This window comes from Oncorhynchus gorbuscha, linkage group LG10 (genome assembly GCF_021184085.1).
Source record: "Oncorhynchus gorbuscha isolate QuinsamMale2020 ecotype Even-year linkage group LG10, OgorEven_v1.0, whole genome shotgun sequence".
NCBI lineage: Eukaryota > Metazoa > Chordata > Actinopteri > Salmoniformes > Salmonidae > Oncorhynchus > Oncorhynchus gorbuscha.
Window position 1 is genome coordinate 53,572,663 of NC_060182.1, and position 16,082 is coordinate 53,588,744.

A 16,082-nucleotide genomic window follows, 5' to 3' on the forward strand; every position below is an offset into this window, starting at 1 on the left:
CGAACCGCCCTTGCTGTCTCGGCCTGGCCGGTTCCCCTCTTTCGACTGGGATACTCTGCCTCTAACCCTATTACAGGGGCTGAGTCACTGGCTTACTGGGGCTCTCTCATACCGTCCCTGGAGGGGGTGCATCACCTGAGTGGGTTGATTCACTGATGTGGTCATCCTGTTTGGGTTGGCGCCCCCCCCCCCCCCCCCCCTTGGGATGTGCCGTGGCAGAGATCGTTGTGGGCTATACTCAGCCTTGTCTCAGGATGATAAGTTGGTGGTTGAAGATATCCCTTTAGTGGTGTGGGGGCTGTTCTTTGGCAAAGTGGGTGGGGTTATATCCTTCCTGCTTGGCCCTGTCCGGGGGTGTCCTCGGATGGGACCACAGTGTCTCCTGACCCCTCCTGTCTCAGCCTCCAGTATTTATGCTGGAATAGTTTATGTGTCGGGGGGGCTAGCGTCAGTTTGTTATATCTGGAGTACTTCTCCTGTCCTATCCGGTGTCCTGTGTGAATTTAAGCGTGCTCTCTCTAATTCTCTCTTTTTTTCTTTCTCTCTCTCTCTCTCGGAGGACCTGAGCCCTAGGACCATGCCTCAGGACTACCTGACATGATGACTCCTTGCTGTCCCCAGTCCACCTGGCCGTGCTGCTGCTCCAGTTTCAACTGTTCTGCCTTATTATTATTCGACGATGCTGGTCATTTATGAACATTTGAACATCTTGGCCATGTTCTGTTATAATCTCCACCCGGCACAGCCAGAAGAGGACTGGCCACATAGCCTGGATCCTTTCTTCCTAGGTTTTGGCCTTTCTAGGGAGTTTTTCCTAGCCACCGTGCTTCTACACCTGCATTGCTTGCTGTTTGGGGTTTTAGGCTGAGTTTCTGTACAGCACTTTGAGATATCAGCTGATGTACGAAGGGCTATATAAATACATTTGATTTGATTTTGATTTTAGATGATAGCGGGGTGAGCAGACTGTGGCTCGGGTGGCTGATGTCCTTAATGATCTTTTTTGCCTTCCTGTGGCACAACCCTCTGGAGAGCCCTGTGTTTTTAATTTATATTCAACCTATATTTAACTAGGCAAGTCAGTTAAGAAAAAAATATTATTTACAATGACGGCTTACCCCAGCCAAACCCTCCCCTAACCCGGACGACACTGGGCCAATTGTGTGCCGCCCTATGGGACCTCCTAATCATGGCAGGTTGTGATACAGCTTGGCAATGAACCCAGGTCTCTAGTGAAGCTTCTAGCACTGTGATGCAGTGCCGTAGACCGCTGTGCCACTCAGGATCTCCAGTTTTGGGTGGTGCAGTTGCCATACAAGGCCGGGATACAGCCCGACAGGATACTCTCAATGGTGCATCTGTAAACGTTTAAGAGGATCTTAGGGGCCAGGTTGAAGAGGTGCTGATCTTCACCACACTGTCTGTAAATCTAGTCTCTGTGGTAAGGGGTCAAAGAAAAACCTACACCTTCAGAGAGTGCCTCAGGATGAGATAAAATGTTCATATGAGGTAAGTTTTAACTCATGTTTTTATGTCCTTGTACAATTATAGTGTTATAACAAAACAAAAATATATTAATGGAAAGATAAAAGGGTGTATGGGTTAGTATCCACATCAATGACAACATAGAGCTCATGTCACGTTCTGACCATAGTTATTTTGTGAAGGAAGCCCGAGTGGCAGCCCCAAAAATGTATTGGGAGGAGGCACACAGGGAGTGTGGCGAAGCCAGGTAGGAGACCTGCACCAACTTCCTGTGCTTACCGGAGAGCGAGAGAGACCGGGCAGGCACCGTGTTATGCTGTGGAGCGCACGGTGTCCTCAGTGCGGGTGCATAGCCCGGTACGGTTCATACCAGCTCCGCGTATCGGCTGGGCTAGAGTGGGCATCAAGCCAGGTGCCATGAAGCCGGCTCTACGCATCTGGTCTCCAGTGCGTCTCCTTGGGCTGGCATAGATGGCACCAGCCTTACGCATGGTGTCGTCCGCCTGTCCAGAGCTGCTAGAGTCTCCCGCCTGTCCAGAGCTGCTAGTGTCTCCCGCCTGTCCAGAGCTGCTAGAGTCTCCCGCGTGTCCAGAGCTGCTAGAGACTCCCGTCTGTCCAGAGCTGCTAGAGTCTCCCGTCTGTCCTGAGCCGCCAGAGCCGCCAGTCTGCAAGGAGCCGCCAGAGCCGCCAGTCTGCAAGGAGCCGCCAGAGTCGCCAGTCTGCAAGGAGCCGCCAGAGTCGCCAGTCTGCAAGGAGCCGCCAGAGCCGCCAGTCTGCAAGGAGCCGCCAGAGCCGCCAGTCTGCAAGGAGCCGCCAGAGCCGCCAGTCTGCAAGGAGCCGCCAGAGCCGCCAGTTTGCAAGGAGCCGCCAGAGCTACCTCTCGGTCCTGAGCTACCTCTCGGTCCTGAGCTACCTCTCGGTCCTGAGCTACCCCTCGGTCCTGAGCTACCCCTCGATCCTGAGCTACCCCTCGGTCCTGAGCTACCTCTCAGTCCTGAGCTGCCCCTCAGTCCGGAGGAGTTTGTTTAGTCCAGTGGGGCCCTTTAGTAGGGTTGCCAATCCTAGGTTGGCGGAGAGGGTCGCCGTTCCTAGGAGGAGACAAAAGCGGACAAAGACTATGGTGGAGTGGGGTCCACATCCTGCGCCAGAGCCGCCACAGCGGACAGATGCCCACCCAGACCCTCCCCTATAGGTTCAGGTTTTGGGGCCGGAGTCCGCACCTTGGGGAGGTACTGTCACGTTCTGACCATAGTTCTTTTGTGTTTTGTCAGGATGTGAGCTGAGTGGGCATTCTATGTTGTATGTCTAGTTTGGCCTGATATGGTTCTCAATCAGAGGCAGGTGTTAGTCATTGTCTCTGATTGGGAACCATATTTAGGTAGCCTGTTTTGTGTTGGGTTTTGTGGGTCTTCTGTGTTTGTGTCTATGCACCAGATAGGACTGTTTCGGTTTTTTCACATTTGTTGTTTTGTATTTTGTAGTGTTCACGTTTATTGTCCGTATTAAACATGTTGAACACTAACCACACTGCATTTTTTTTGTCCTCCTCTCCTTCAACGGAAGAAAAACGTTACAGCTCAAGTCAAGTTTTTCTGTTATATACACTTGTGAAGTTATGTATACCCCAGATTGTTAATATCAATGACAAAAACATACATGAATTACCGTCTGTGCCAGTTCCACCTCTTTCTGTTCCAATTCACTCTTTCAGACAAGGCACACCTCGGGAAGGCCTCTCTTCAGAGGGAGTAGGGAGGTACAGGTTTTCAGGGTTAGTTTTGGTCCGGGGGGTAATGCTGGTTTCTGTATGGAGTTAATGCACTGGAACATTGCATTGTAATGTTAATTTATTTTGCAGGCAGATGCTAGTACCAGTATGGCAGAATTCATGAAGAAGACGGTGTTGGACGAAACCCCAGTAAAAGGGGATAAAAAGGTCCATGTGATTAAAAGAAAAAACCAACATCACACAATTATTTTAGAAAACACCTGGAGGACCTAAACCAAAGGCTTTCTGGTAGTTTCCAAAACACGCCACACACAAAATAAATGAAAAAGGGAGCCTGAATGTGGATAAGTGCTTTGGAAAATTGTGGGGAAGTCCCCTGCACTCAAAACAGTTACATAACTACCAAATAAGTTATGATCAGATGGCTTTTCATAAAGTAAAGAAATAAAAGTATGTGAGAATAGGGTTTGCCGACAAAATAAGGGCCATATGTGTTGGTATTGTAACCTGATGGTGAAGGGAAATTGTAACGCTACAGCATACAATGACATTCTAGACAATTCTGTGCTTCCAACTTTGTGGCAACAGTTTGGGGAAGGCCCTCCCTGTTTCAGCATGACAATGCCCCCGTGCACAAAGCGAGATCCTTACAGAACAAGCTTGTCAAGACATCAGCACCAGAACTCACTAATGCTCTTGTGGCTGAATGGAATCAAGTCCTGCAGCAATGTTCCAAAATCTTGTGGAGGCTTTCATAGCAGCAAAGGGAGGACCAACACCATATTAATGCCAATGATTTTGGAATTAAGTGTTCAACGAGCGGGTCTCCACATACTTTTTGTTAAGTATGTTTTCAACATTATTGTCTGGAAACCCTCAATGCTTCAGGAAGCTTTTTTCCCCCACCACTATTCTGAGACCCTTGTAGGTACGGGCCCAGGTCTCCCTGGTCTGAATCTATCACTGAAAAAGGCTATTTTAGGCTTTGGTATTAGGTTTACGGTTCGGGTTAGAATTAGGAGTTGGTGAAACATAGAATTTTGAATGGGAATCAATTGGAATCATAATCAAACACATTGTCTTATATTGTGGAACTGTGCCATTGTCATGACTTCCGCCGAAGTCGGCTCTTCTCCTTGTTCTGGGCGGCGTTCGGCGGGCGACGTCTCCGGCTTTCTAGCCATCGCCGCTCCATTTTTCATTGATTCATTTGTTTTGTCTTGTTCCCTGCACACCTGGTTTTCATTCCCCAATCACACTGCATGTATTTATTCCTCTGTTCCCCCTCATCTTTGTGTGGAATTGTTTGTGTTACGTGTTAATTGTTGAAAAGCCAGACTGGTTTGCTTATACCGTGGTGTTCACGTAGATGTTTATTGTTAAACATCAATTATTTGTGACTGTTCTACATGTTTTGCACTTTTGCCTATGGGCTGGAGGTTTTAACGCAATTGCGTCCATCTGTTGGTTTTTTCTGCCTCAATAAAGTGTGCGCCTCTCCACAACTATCTGCTCTCCTGCACCTGACTTCGCTACCAGTATGCACGCACTTGACAGCCCTATGAGACACCTGGTCTGGAATTGCCAAAGTGTTGACTTCATTCTACGCCTGACAGTCTGTGGTATTGCTATACAACAATGTGCGGGCAGTAACACAACTATATATGTCACTTCAACTCCAACATATTAATTGATTGCCTTTTCAAATGATAGAAAGTAGCATTTTGTGGCCAGTATAACGTCAGATTACTAATTAGATTTACTCCGTGGAAATTGTCAAATATCTTGAAACACAGAAAATGGCTAATGGCAGCCCGGAACGCAACCATTGACTGTGAATGATTGCAGAAGGGGACACAGACAGGAGATTGTGCTGGTGAGAATGGAATAGGGCCCTGTCTGCAAACAATCACAGTCAATGGCCGTGTTCCAGGCTAACAACATTACAGACACATGCCAGATAGGTGCCTGGATAGGTGTTTAACATATCAGCTAAACACAAATGATATAGCAATCAGATCCACGATTGTGCAGTCGATGACATGACATGCAATCAATGGTTGATGCAATTTTTGCATTGTGGTCGCCTTAGAAGGCTACCAAATGCTACGCTGACATTTAATTTCAGTAGAATAACATTATTTCTCTCGAGGGGCCTTAATTTATGGTGTCAGACACATGCATCTGTGGTTGTTGGGAAAGATTTTGTGTTAGTATTGCTGTAACTGGTAGTGTAATGCGTGCGGGTTGCAGCTTCATAGATGTCTAGCAGTGCTAGTTGTAGGAGACAGGGATATACCAGGGATGCATTTCAAACCTTGTTATATTAGTTTGGATGATGTTCCCTTCCCTGTCCCTCAGGGGACGAAGGTTCATAGGTTACACCTTTCACGACACGTTCCTTGGAGATCCCCTTTTCTCTCACAGCCTCTTCCCCATATTGGTGCAGCTGAGGGAAAAGGAGAATATCAGTCCTAGAGGCTCCAGAACAACACCAGGAGATTCACAAAGGAAACGCTAGACATGGTGACCAGTGTCTATGAACTTGTATTTATTTTCATACAAAAATATATTTATCCATTCACCATGTTAAAATGGTTTCCTCTGTCCATGTAGAGACACTGCCATGCTGAAGTGGTAATGTTTGGGTTGATTAAAGGGAGAATAATATATATATATATATCTTTTAATTATCTTCATATTTAATCGATTATGTCACCAAACTAACACAAGTGAAATCATTTTTCTTTGTTCTTGTGCTTCCGGCTCAAAGTGAGGTAAGCATGGATCAAGGCCACCCCCAGTGGACAAGGGATGACAGCGCAGGCGCCACTCAACACTGTCTATCCCGATTGACAGGCTGGCCAGACTGAGAGCTCATCAACCTCCAACCCCTTTGGCTCCCACCCTGGGCCCAAACCCCCAGTCTTATCAGCTTCCCCTGGGGAATGATAGCAAAAATGAGACCCAACAAAGACCCTGAGAGTGACCAAGAGGAGAGACCAGTGTCAGTTATTTATTTAATTGTTACGTTCCCCAGTTTATGTGTTGTAGTTTGTGTATTTGCATGTGTTTATTTCAGGAAAATGGCTTCCTGAAATCCCTCAAGCAGCTGATTGGTCGACTCCATGGCTAATTGGAGAGCTGACCCCGCCCCCTCGTCAAGAAAGCTGTCTCCAATTACCCATTCCATCTGAAGATATATAAAAGCCAGAGTTCTGTTCAGGAGAGAGAAAATTTTGCTGGAAGTAGATTTTCTGCTAGAGATTTTCTGCTAGAGATTTTCTGGGAGGTCATTGCTGAGAGTTGGTATGTTTTGTGAGTTTGTTGCTCAGATAGAGCTTATTTGATGTCGTTTGTTTGTTAGTTTGTTTGTGAAATTGTTTAATATTCTGTTTCATTTGTTCCCAGGGGGGAAGGGGAAGGCACCTAGGGAGTGCTTAGGCAAGAGGCCCGCGGGCATACATATACCCGTAGCATATTCGCGGTCTAGGCACACTAGGTAAGACCTGGGCGGACCACCCCCTGTATTTTGGTTAGGGCACCAGGTGGTGCTAAATTAGGTAAGTAGTGGGTAGGCAGGTAAGATAGGAGAGGGGGGTGGCTTTGAGATTTACTTTCTTTGCTTTGGTTCTGTCCAGCCCCTTTTCCCCATATTACTGTGTGAAGAAATAAAGTCCTTGTAAACGGTACCACATTCTGTCTGTTGTCATCCCTACTCGCACCTACAGTCCATACCTTTTTCACTTCATGGAGAGTTTAGTTGTAGCAGGGTGTCTCGTTCCCTCTTCATAGAGGCGTGTGTAACATTAATCAATTAACTATGTTTAATTGTTATCCGATTTAAATGAATCATGTAACGATTAACTCATTAGGAATTGGGGCACCACGAGAGTGTTTCTTTACTGACACAATATTGTGGCTTGTTACAAAAGAGAGAGGGAGAGAGAGGGAGACAGAGACATAATACTTTGGTACATTTAGAGGCTGACACGCTCTCTGAGCTCACTCAAGGGGAGGTGACTACTCACTTGTACAAAGTTATAGAAACTATTTCCTCTTATGGTTTCTAAGATCACATTCCCATCTTAACAAATTCACATTCATAATTTTTCATATTTCAAATTTCATATTTTATACAAAACAGAGGATGGAGACAGTGTGTATACTTTTCAAGTTACAGAATTTACTTTATAACCTTTTTAATGACATCACAAAATAACAACCAAAATGACATTATTCAGATCGCCTCTGACCATTGCCCAAGTTCTATGTTAAAAACATTGTTCCTGGATGGGAGACCAGATGCTGCTGGAAGTGGTGTTGGAGGGCCAGTAGGAGGCACTCTTTCCTCTGGTCTAAAAAAAAGATCTATCTTTAATATATACAGTGGAGAGAACAAGTATGTGATACACTGCCGATTTTTCAGGTTTTCCTACTTACAAAGCATGCAGAGGTCTGTAATCTTTATCATAGGTACACTTCAACTGTGAGAGACGGACTCTAAAACAAAAATCGAGAAAATCACGTATGATTTTTAAGTAATTTGCATTTTATTGCATGACATAAGTATTTGATCACATAACAACCAGTAAGTATTCCGGCTCTCACAGACCTGTTAGTTTTTCTTTAAAAAGCCCTCCTGTTCTCCACTCATTACCTGTATTAACTGCACCTGTTTGAACTCGTTACCTGTATAAAAGACATATGTCCACACACTCAAACAGCCTCCAACCTCTCCACAATGGCCAAGACCAGAGAGCTGTGTAAGGACATCAGAGTTAAAATTATAGACCTGCACAAGGCTGGGATGGGCTACAGGACAATAAGCAAGCAGCTTGGTGAGAAGGCAACAACTGTTGGTGCAATTATTAGAAAATGGAAAAAGTTCAAGATGACGGTCTGGGTATCCCTGCAATATCTCACCTCGTGGGGCATCAATGATCATGAGGAAGGTGAGGGATCAGCCCAGACCTACACGGCAGGACCTGGTCAATGACCTGAAGAGAGCTGGGGCCACAGTCTAAAAGAAAACCATTAGTAACACACGATTCTGTCATAGATTAAATTCCTGCAGCATAAATCAAATCAAATCAAATGTTATTTGTCACATACACATGATTAGCAGATGTTAATGTGAGTGTAGCGAAATGCTTGTGCTTCTAGTTCCGACAATGCAGTAATAACCAACAAGTAATCTAACTAACAATTCCAAAACTACTGTCTTATACACACACAAGTGTAGGGGGATAAAGAATATGTACATAAAGATATATGAATGAGTGATGGTACAGAGCGGCATAGGCAAGATACAGTAGATGGTATCGAGTACAGTATATACATATGAGATGAGTATGTAAACAAAGTGGCATAGTTAAAGTGGCTAGTCATACATGTATTACATAAAGATGCAGTAGATGATATAGAGTACAGTATATACGTATACATATGAGATTAATAATGTAGGGTATGTAAACATTTACATTTAAGTCATTTAGCAGACGCTCTTATCCAGAGCGACTTACAAATTGGTGCATTCACCTTATGACATCGAGTGGAACAGTCACTTTACAATAGTGCATCTAGATCTTAAGGGGGGTGAGGGGATTACTTATCCTATCCTAGGTATTCCTTAAAGAGGTGGGGTTTCAGGTGTCTCCGGAAGGTGGTGATTGACTCCGCTGTCCTGGCGTCGTGAGGGAGTTTGTTCCACCATTGGGGGGCCAGAGCAGCGAACAGTTTTGACTGGGCTGAGCGGGAGCTGTACTTCCTCAGTGGTAGGGAGGCGAGCAGGCCAGAGGTGGATGAATGCAGTGCCCTTGTTTGGGTGTAGGGCCTGATCAGAGCCTGGAGGTACTGAGGTGCCGTTCCCCTCACAGCTCCGTAGGCAAGCACCATGGTCTTGTAGCGGATGCGAGCTTCAACTGGAAGCCAGTGGAGAGAACGGAGGAGCGGGGTGACGTGAGAGAACTTGGGAAGGTTGAACACCAGACGGGCTGCGGCGTTCTGGATGAGTTGAAGGGGTTTAATGGCACAGGCAGGGAGCCCAGCCAACAGCGAGTTGCAGTAATCCAGACGGGAGATGACAAGTGCCTGGATTAGGACCTGCGCCGCTTCCTGTGTGAGGCAGGGTCGTACTCTGTGGATGTTGTAGAGCATGACCCTACAGGAACGGGCCACCGCCTTGATGTTGGTTGAGAACGACAGGGTGTTGTCCAGGATCACGCCAAGGTTCTTAGCGCTCTGGGAGGAGGACACAATGGAGTTGTCAACCGTGATGGCGAGATCATGGAACGGGCAGTCCTTCCCGGGAGGAAGAGCAGCTCCGTCTTGCCGAGGTTCAGCTTGAGGTGGTGATCCGTCATCCACACTGATATGTCTGCCAGACATGCAGAGATGCGATTCGCCACCTGGTCATCAGAAGGGGGAAAGGAGAAGATTAATTGTGTGTCGTCTGCATAGCAATGATAGGAGAGACCATGTGAGGTTATGACAGAGCCAAGTGACTTGGTGTATAGCGAGAATAGGAGAGGGCCTAGAACAGAGCCCTGGGGGACACCAGTGGTGAGAGCGCGTGGTGAGGAGACAGATTCTCGCCACGCCACCTGGTAGGAGCGACCTGTCAGGTAGGACGCAATCCAAGCGTGGGCCGCGCCGGAGATGCCCAACTCGGATATTAGGTATCATTGTTTAAAGTGGCTAGTGATATATTTTACATCATTTCCCATCAATTCCCATTATTAAAGTGGCTGGAGTTGAGTCAGTGTGTTGGCAGCAGCCACTCAATGTTAGCGGTGGCTGTTTAACAGTCTGATGGCCTTGAGATAGAAGCTGTTTTTCAGTCTCTTGGTCCCAGCTTTGATGCACCTGTACTGACCGCGCCATCTGGATGATAGCGGGATGAACATGGAATTGGCTCGAGTGGTTGTTGTCCTTGATGATCTTTATGGCCCTCCTGTAACATCGGGTGGTGTAGGTGTCCTGGAGGGCAGGTAGTTTGCCCCCGTTGATGCGTTGTGCAGACCTCAATACCCTCTGGAGAGCCTTACGGTTGTGGGCGGAGCAGTTGCCGTACCAGGCGGTGATACAGCCCGACAGGATGCTCTCGATTGTGCATCTGTAGAAGTTTGTGAGTACTTTTGGTGACAAGCCAAATTTCTTCAGCCTCCTGAGGTTGAAGAGGCGCTGCTGCGCCTTCTTCACAATGCTGTCTGTGTGGGTGGACCAATTCAGTTTGTCTGTGATGTGTATGCCGAGGAACTTAAAACGTGCTACCCTCTCCACTACTGTTCCATCGATGTGGATAGGGGGGTGTTCCCTCTGCTGTTTCCTGAAGTCCACAATCATTTCCTTAGTTTTGTTGACGTTGAGGCCATCTCGTCATTGTTGGTAATCAAGCCTACCACTGTTGTGTCGTCCGCAAACTTGATGATTGAGTTGGAGGCGTGCGTGTCCACGCAGTCGTGGGTGAACAGGGAGTACAGGAGAGGGCTCAGAACGCACCCTTGTGGGGCCCCAGTGTTGAGGATCAGCGGGGTGGAGATGTTGTTGCCTACCCTCACCACCTGGGGACGGCCCATCAGGAAGTCCAGTACCCAGTTGCACAGGGCGGGGTCGAGACCCAGGGTCTCGAGCTTGATGACGAGCTTGGAGGGTACTATGGTGTTAAATGCCGAGCTGTAGTCGATGAACAGCATTCTCACATAGGTATTCCTCTTGTCCGGATGGGTTAGGGCAGTGTGCAGTGTTATTGAGATTGCATCGTCTGTGGACCTATTTGGGCAGTAAGCAAATTGGAGTGGGTCTAGGGTGTCAGGTAGGGTGGAGGTGATATGGTCCTTGCTTCTACACCTGCATTGCTTGCTGTTTGGGGTTTTAGGCTGGGTTTCTGTACAGCACTTTGAGATATCAGCTGATGTACGAAGGGCTATATAAATACATTTGATTTGATTTTGACTAGTCTCTCAAAGCACTTCATGATGACGGAAGTGAGTGCTACGGGGCGGTAGTCGTTTAGCTCAGTTACCTTAGCTTTCTTGGGAACAGGAACAATGGTGGCCCTCTTGAAGCATGTGGGAACAGCAGACTGGAATAGGGATTGATTGAATATGTCCGTAAACACACCAGCCAGCTGGTCTGCGCATGCTCTGAGGGCGTGGCTGGAGATGCCGTCTGGGCCTGCAGCCTTACGAGGGTTAACACGTTTAAATGTTTTACTCACCTCGGCTGCAGTGAAGGAGAGGCCGCATGTTTTGGTTGCAGGCCGTGTCAGTGGCACTGTATTTTCCTCAAAGCAGGCAAAAAACTTATTTAGTCTTCCTGGGAGCAAGACATCCTGGTCCGTGACGGGGACACAGGCAATGTCCCCCTGCTCAAGCAAGCTCATGTCCAGGCCCGTCTGAAGTTTTCCAATGACCATCTGGATGATCCAGAGGAGGAATGGGAGAAAGTCATGTGGTCTGATGAGACAAAAAATTGTGCTTTTTTGGTCTAAATTCCACTCGCTGTGTTTGGAGGAAGAGAAGGATGAGTACAACCCCAAGAACACCATCCCAACCGTGAAGCATGGAGGTGGAAACATCATTCTTTGGGGATGCTTTTCTGCAAAGGGGACAGGATGACTGCACTGTATTGAGTGGAGGATGGATGGGGCCATGTATCGCGAGATCTTGGCCAACAACCTCGTTCCCTTAGTAAGAGCATTGAAGATGGGTCGTGGCTGGGTCTTCCAGCATGACAATTACCCGAAACACACAGCCAGGGCAACTAAGGTGTGGCTCCGTAAGAAGCATCTTATTATCTTATATTTGGAGTGAGCTGAAAGTCCGTATTGCCCAGCGACAGCCCCGAAACCTGAAGGATCTGGAGAAGGTCTGTATGGAGGAGTGGGCCAAAATCCCTGCTGCAGTTTATGCAAACCTGGTCAAGAACTACAAGAAACGTATGATGTATGTAATTGCAAACAAAGGTTTCTGTACCAAATATTAAGTTTGGCTTTTCTGATGTATCAAATACTTATGTCATGCAATAAAATGCAAATTAATTGCTTAAAAATCATACAATGTGATTTTCTGGATTTTTGTTTTAGATTCCGTCTCTCACAGTTGAAGTGTAACTGTGATAAAAATTACAGACATCCAGGAAAACCTGCAAAATCGGCAGTGTATCAAATACTTGTTCTCCCCACTGTATATATTTCCCAATGCCCCAGGGCAGTGATTGGGGACACTGCCCTGTGTAGGGTGCCGTCTTTCGGATGGGACATTAAACGGGTGTCCTGACTCTCTGAGGTCATTAAAGATCCCATGGCACTCCCAATCCGGCCCTCAAACCATCACGGTCACCTAATAATCCCCAGTTTACAATTGGCTCATTCATCCCCCTTCTCTCCCCTGTTGTCACGTTCTGACCTTTATTTCCTTTGTTTTGTATTTATTTTAGTATGGTCAGGGCGTGAGTTGGATGGGCAGTCTATGTTTGTTTTTCTATGTTTTGGGGTATTTCTATGTTTCGGCCTAGTATGGTTCTCAATCAGAGGCAGGTGTCATTAGTTGTCTCTGATTGAGAATCATACTTAGGTAGCCTGGGTTTCACTGTGTGTTTGTGGGTGATTGTTCCTGTCTCTGTGTTTGCACCAGACAGGGCTGTTTTTGGTTTTCCACGTTTATTGTTTCGTAGTGTTCGTGTTTATCTTTTTTATTAAACATGAATCAATATAACCTCGCTGCGTTTTGGTCCGCCTCTCCTTCACCACAAGAAAACCGTTCCACCTGTCACTATTCCTCAGGTCGTTGCTGCCAGTGAGAATGTGTTCTCAGTCAACTTACCTGGTAAAATAACCAATGAATAATTGTTCCATTATTCGCTTTAGAATGTGTTAGTTCCGGCGGAAAAATATCTGTGAACAAAGCCACATTCCTGTGTGAATTTGGAGAGGGAGCTGAAAGGAAGATGGCTGAAAGTTCTCACTCTGTGGGTGAGAAGGGGTCTGGCTGAAGTCAAGCTGATTTGACCCATCTGGATCCTCACAGGACATTCATGACACCAGATATAGTGAGTCCTGAAAAAAGACATGAGTTAGAATGCCATATTAGAGCACTCAGTGCTGACACTCAGTGCTGATATGTTGACGTACAGTAAAGAGTACTTTTGATTGTCGTAGGCAGGGCCGGCCCTAGTGTTTTGGGAGCCCTACGTGAGATCTGGTTGTGCCATAGCACCTTGTGGGCAAAACATTTTAGTGACCCTGTCTTGATGGAGGAAAGAAACGTTGATTTCCTGCAATTCTACACAGTAGGAGTAGAAAAAATGTTGCAGCCCACATGAAAACATAGTACAGTTTGTTATAGAATACTACAGTAATTTCCATACACTAGCATCCCTTGATAATGTGTAGTACTTACTATAGAATTCTGTACTATACAGTACTGTAGAATACTAAAGGAAATACTACAGTATTGTCGTCAACAACACTACAGTCTGCAAAAAATTTAACTTTTTTAACTATAGTAAATACTACAGTATTTACTTAGCATATGCCCTTCCCATTCTCCTCCCCCATATCCCAATTTGTGAGAAACTTGCCAAGTATAGACCATATATTGTTTTCCCTACAGGTTACAGAAAAGAGCAGACCCTCAGACCCACCTACCTACCTACCGATTGTGGAAAAGTTGCTATTTTAGTGTTTCTCCAGTAGGTTTCCTCAAATAGAAAGCCTCCACTTCTATGACAAAGATATATTTTTTAAATAACATTATAGTAAATACTTGAACAATGTCTGAAAAAAACACTACAGTGAATTCTACAGTATACCATGGTCCATAAAACCACTACAGTAAATACTACAGTATACTACAATCCACAAAAACTAAATTCACTACTATGGTATATACACAACTGTTTGCTTCAACTACAGTATTTACAGTGCATTCGGAAAGTATTCAGACCCCTTGACTTTTTCCAGATTTTGTTACGTTACAGCCTTCTTGCTTCCCCTATTTTGTCTCTCAACAGATCTAAGATCGTGTTCAAGTCCAGGGCTCTGGCTGGGCCACTCAAGGACATTCAGAAACTGATCCTGAAGCCTCTCTTGTGTTATCTTGGCTATATGCTTAGTGCCGTTGTCCTGTTGGAAGGTGAACCTTCAACCCAGTCTGAGGTCCTGAGCACAATAGAGCAGGTTTTCATCAAGGATCTCTCTATACTTTGCTCTGTTCATCTTTCCCTCAAACCTGACTAGTCTCTCAGTCCCTGCAACTGAAAGAAATCCCCACAGCATGATGTTACCACCACCATAATTCACTGTTCAACATGCAAAGGAGTCCAAAAAGCTACCGCTAAATTTCGTCCAAACAAGTCAACCGACATTTCTATTTAATCCCCAGGTACTCTAAAATGTAAATAAACTATAACATTTCATACGGAAAGTAGTATGTTCAATAGGAAAGGAAAATTAGTAAGCGGACGCCCTCTCCCTCACGCGCCGAGAACTGATATTGTTCTGGTGCTCTTCTCACCAAAACTCAAAATTCTTGCTTGTTTTTCAAAAAGCTACCCTGAATCCTTGAATAAAGACTGTTGACATCTAGTGTAAGCCATAGGAATTGCAATCTGGGAGACAGATTTACATAGGAGCAATAGGTTTCCATTATAAAAGCCTGGGACCTAAAAAAAACATTCTGGTTTGTTTTTCTTTGGCTTTTCGCCTGCCATATCAATTCTGTTGTAGTCTCGGGCATTATTTTAAAAAATTAAAAAACATCTAAGTGTTTTCTACCCAATGCTACCAATTATATGCATATCCTGGCTTCTGGGCCTGAGTATCAGGCAGCTTACTTTGGGCACATCAGTCAGGCAGAAAACTAGACCCTATTCCTATTCCTATTCCTATTTAAATCAAGCTTTCTGCAATTCTACACATTTTGCCATGGGCCAAATAGAACATTATGCACTTATGCCATGTTAATGATATCTGAGTGAGACTGATTAACAAAATCAATAGGGGCCCCCTTGAGGTCATGCACCTTTCCTACTTACACGGTTGGTGTTCGGCCAATATTGCTACAACTTTAGATAGCTTGCTAGACTAATTTACCAATCTAAAAATGGTCAGCTGACATGCTAATTGAGTGTCAGTCACTGACATAACAAAAATATAAGTGCTGATGCACAACCACATTTCGAAAATGGAACCTTGTATTCCAACTCTCAACAGTAAGTTGAGACCCTGATTGTGTACCCCCCTCAACGCCAAAAAGTTCAATTTTCACGTTAATTTATTTTTGGTTCGGGACCTTTAACTGGTTGAGCTTGTATCAATTGCCAGGAGAATGTACTACAACAGGGACATGGTTTGTAGTTATTTTACAGTATATGTATGTCTGGTCAGGTTCATCACAGCATGATAGGTGAAATCTAAAATCTCACATTTCAGGCTAGTCCTTGCAAGCACATGTTCTTATTAAATATCTCATGTCTCAAATAAACCTATAATCAAGTCAGGGCTGTCATTGCTTTCTTTTCTCGGTGAATAATTTCCCCATAGAATTAATAACGATTAGAAAGGTTTGAGTAACTTTTTAGAATTCTGAATTCAATTCCTCTTGTCTGCAGGTTCTCTACTCTATGATGTCCCCCCCAAGGCTCTCACCTGAGGGCCAGTGTTCCCCCTGCCACTGCCACTGCCCCCTCCCCCATGCAAGACAAGAGTGGACCAGGACATCACCCTAATTGTCCCTCATCAATCAGTAAGCAGCAGTCTGAGTCACAATATGCCACAGCACAGTCCTGCGCCCAGTACACAAAGTGCAATGAATATATATTGCAACTAGAAAAGGTTGTGTTGTTCAGATCTTGCAAAGACAGG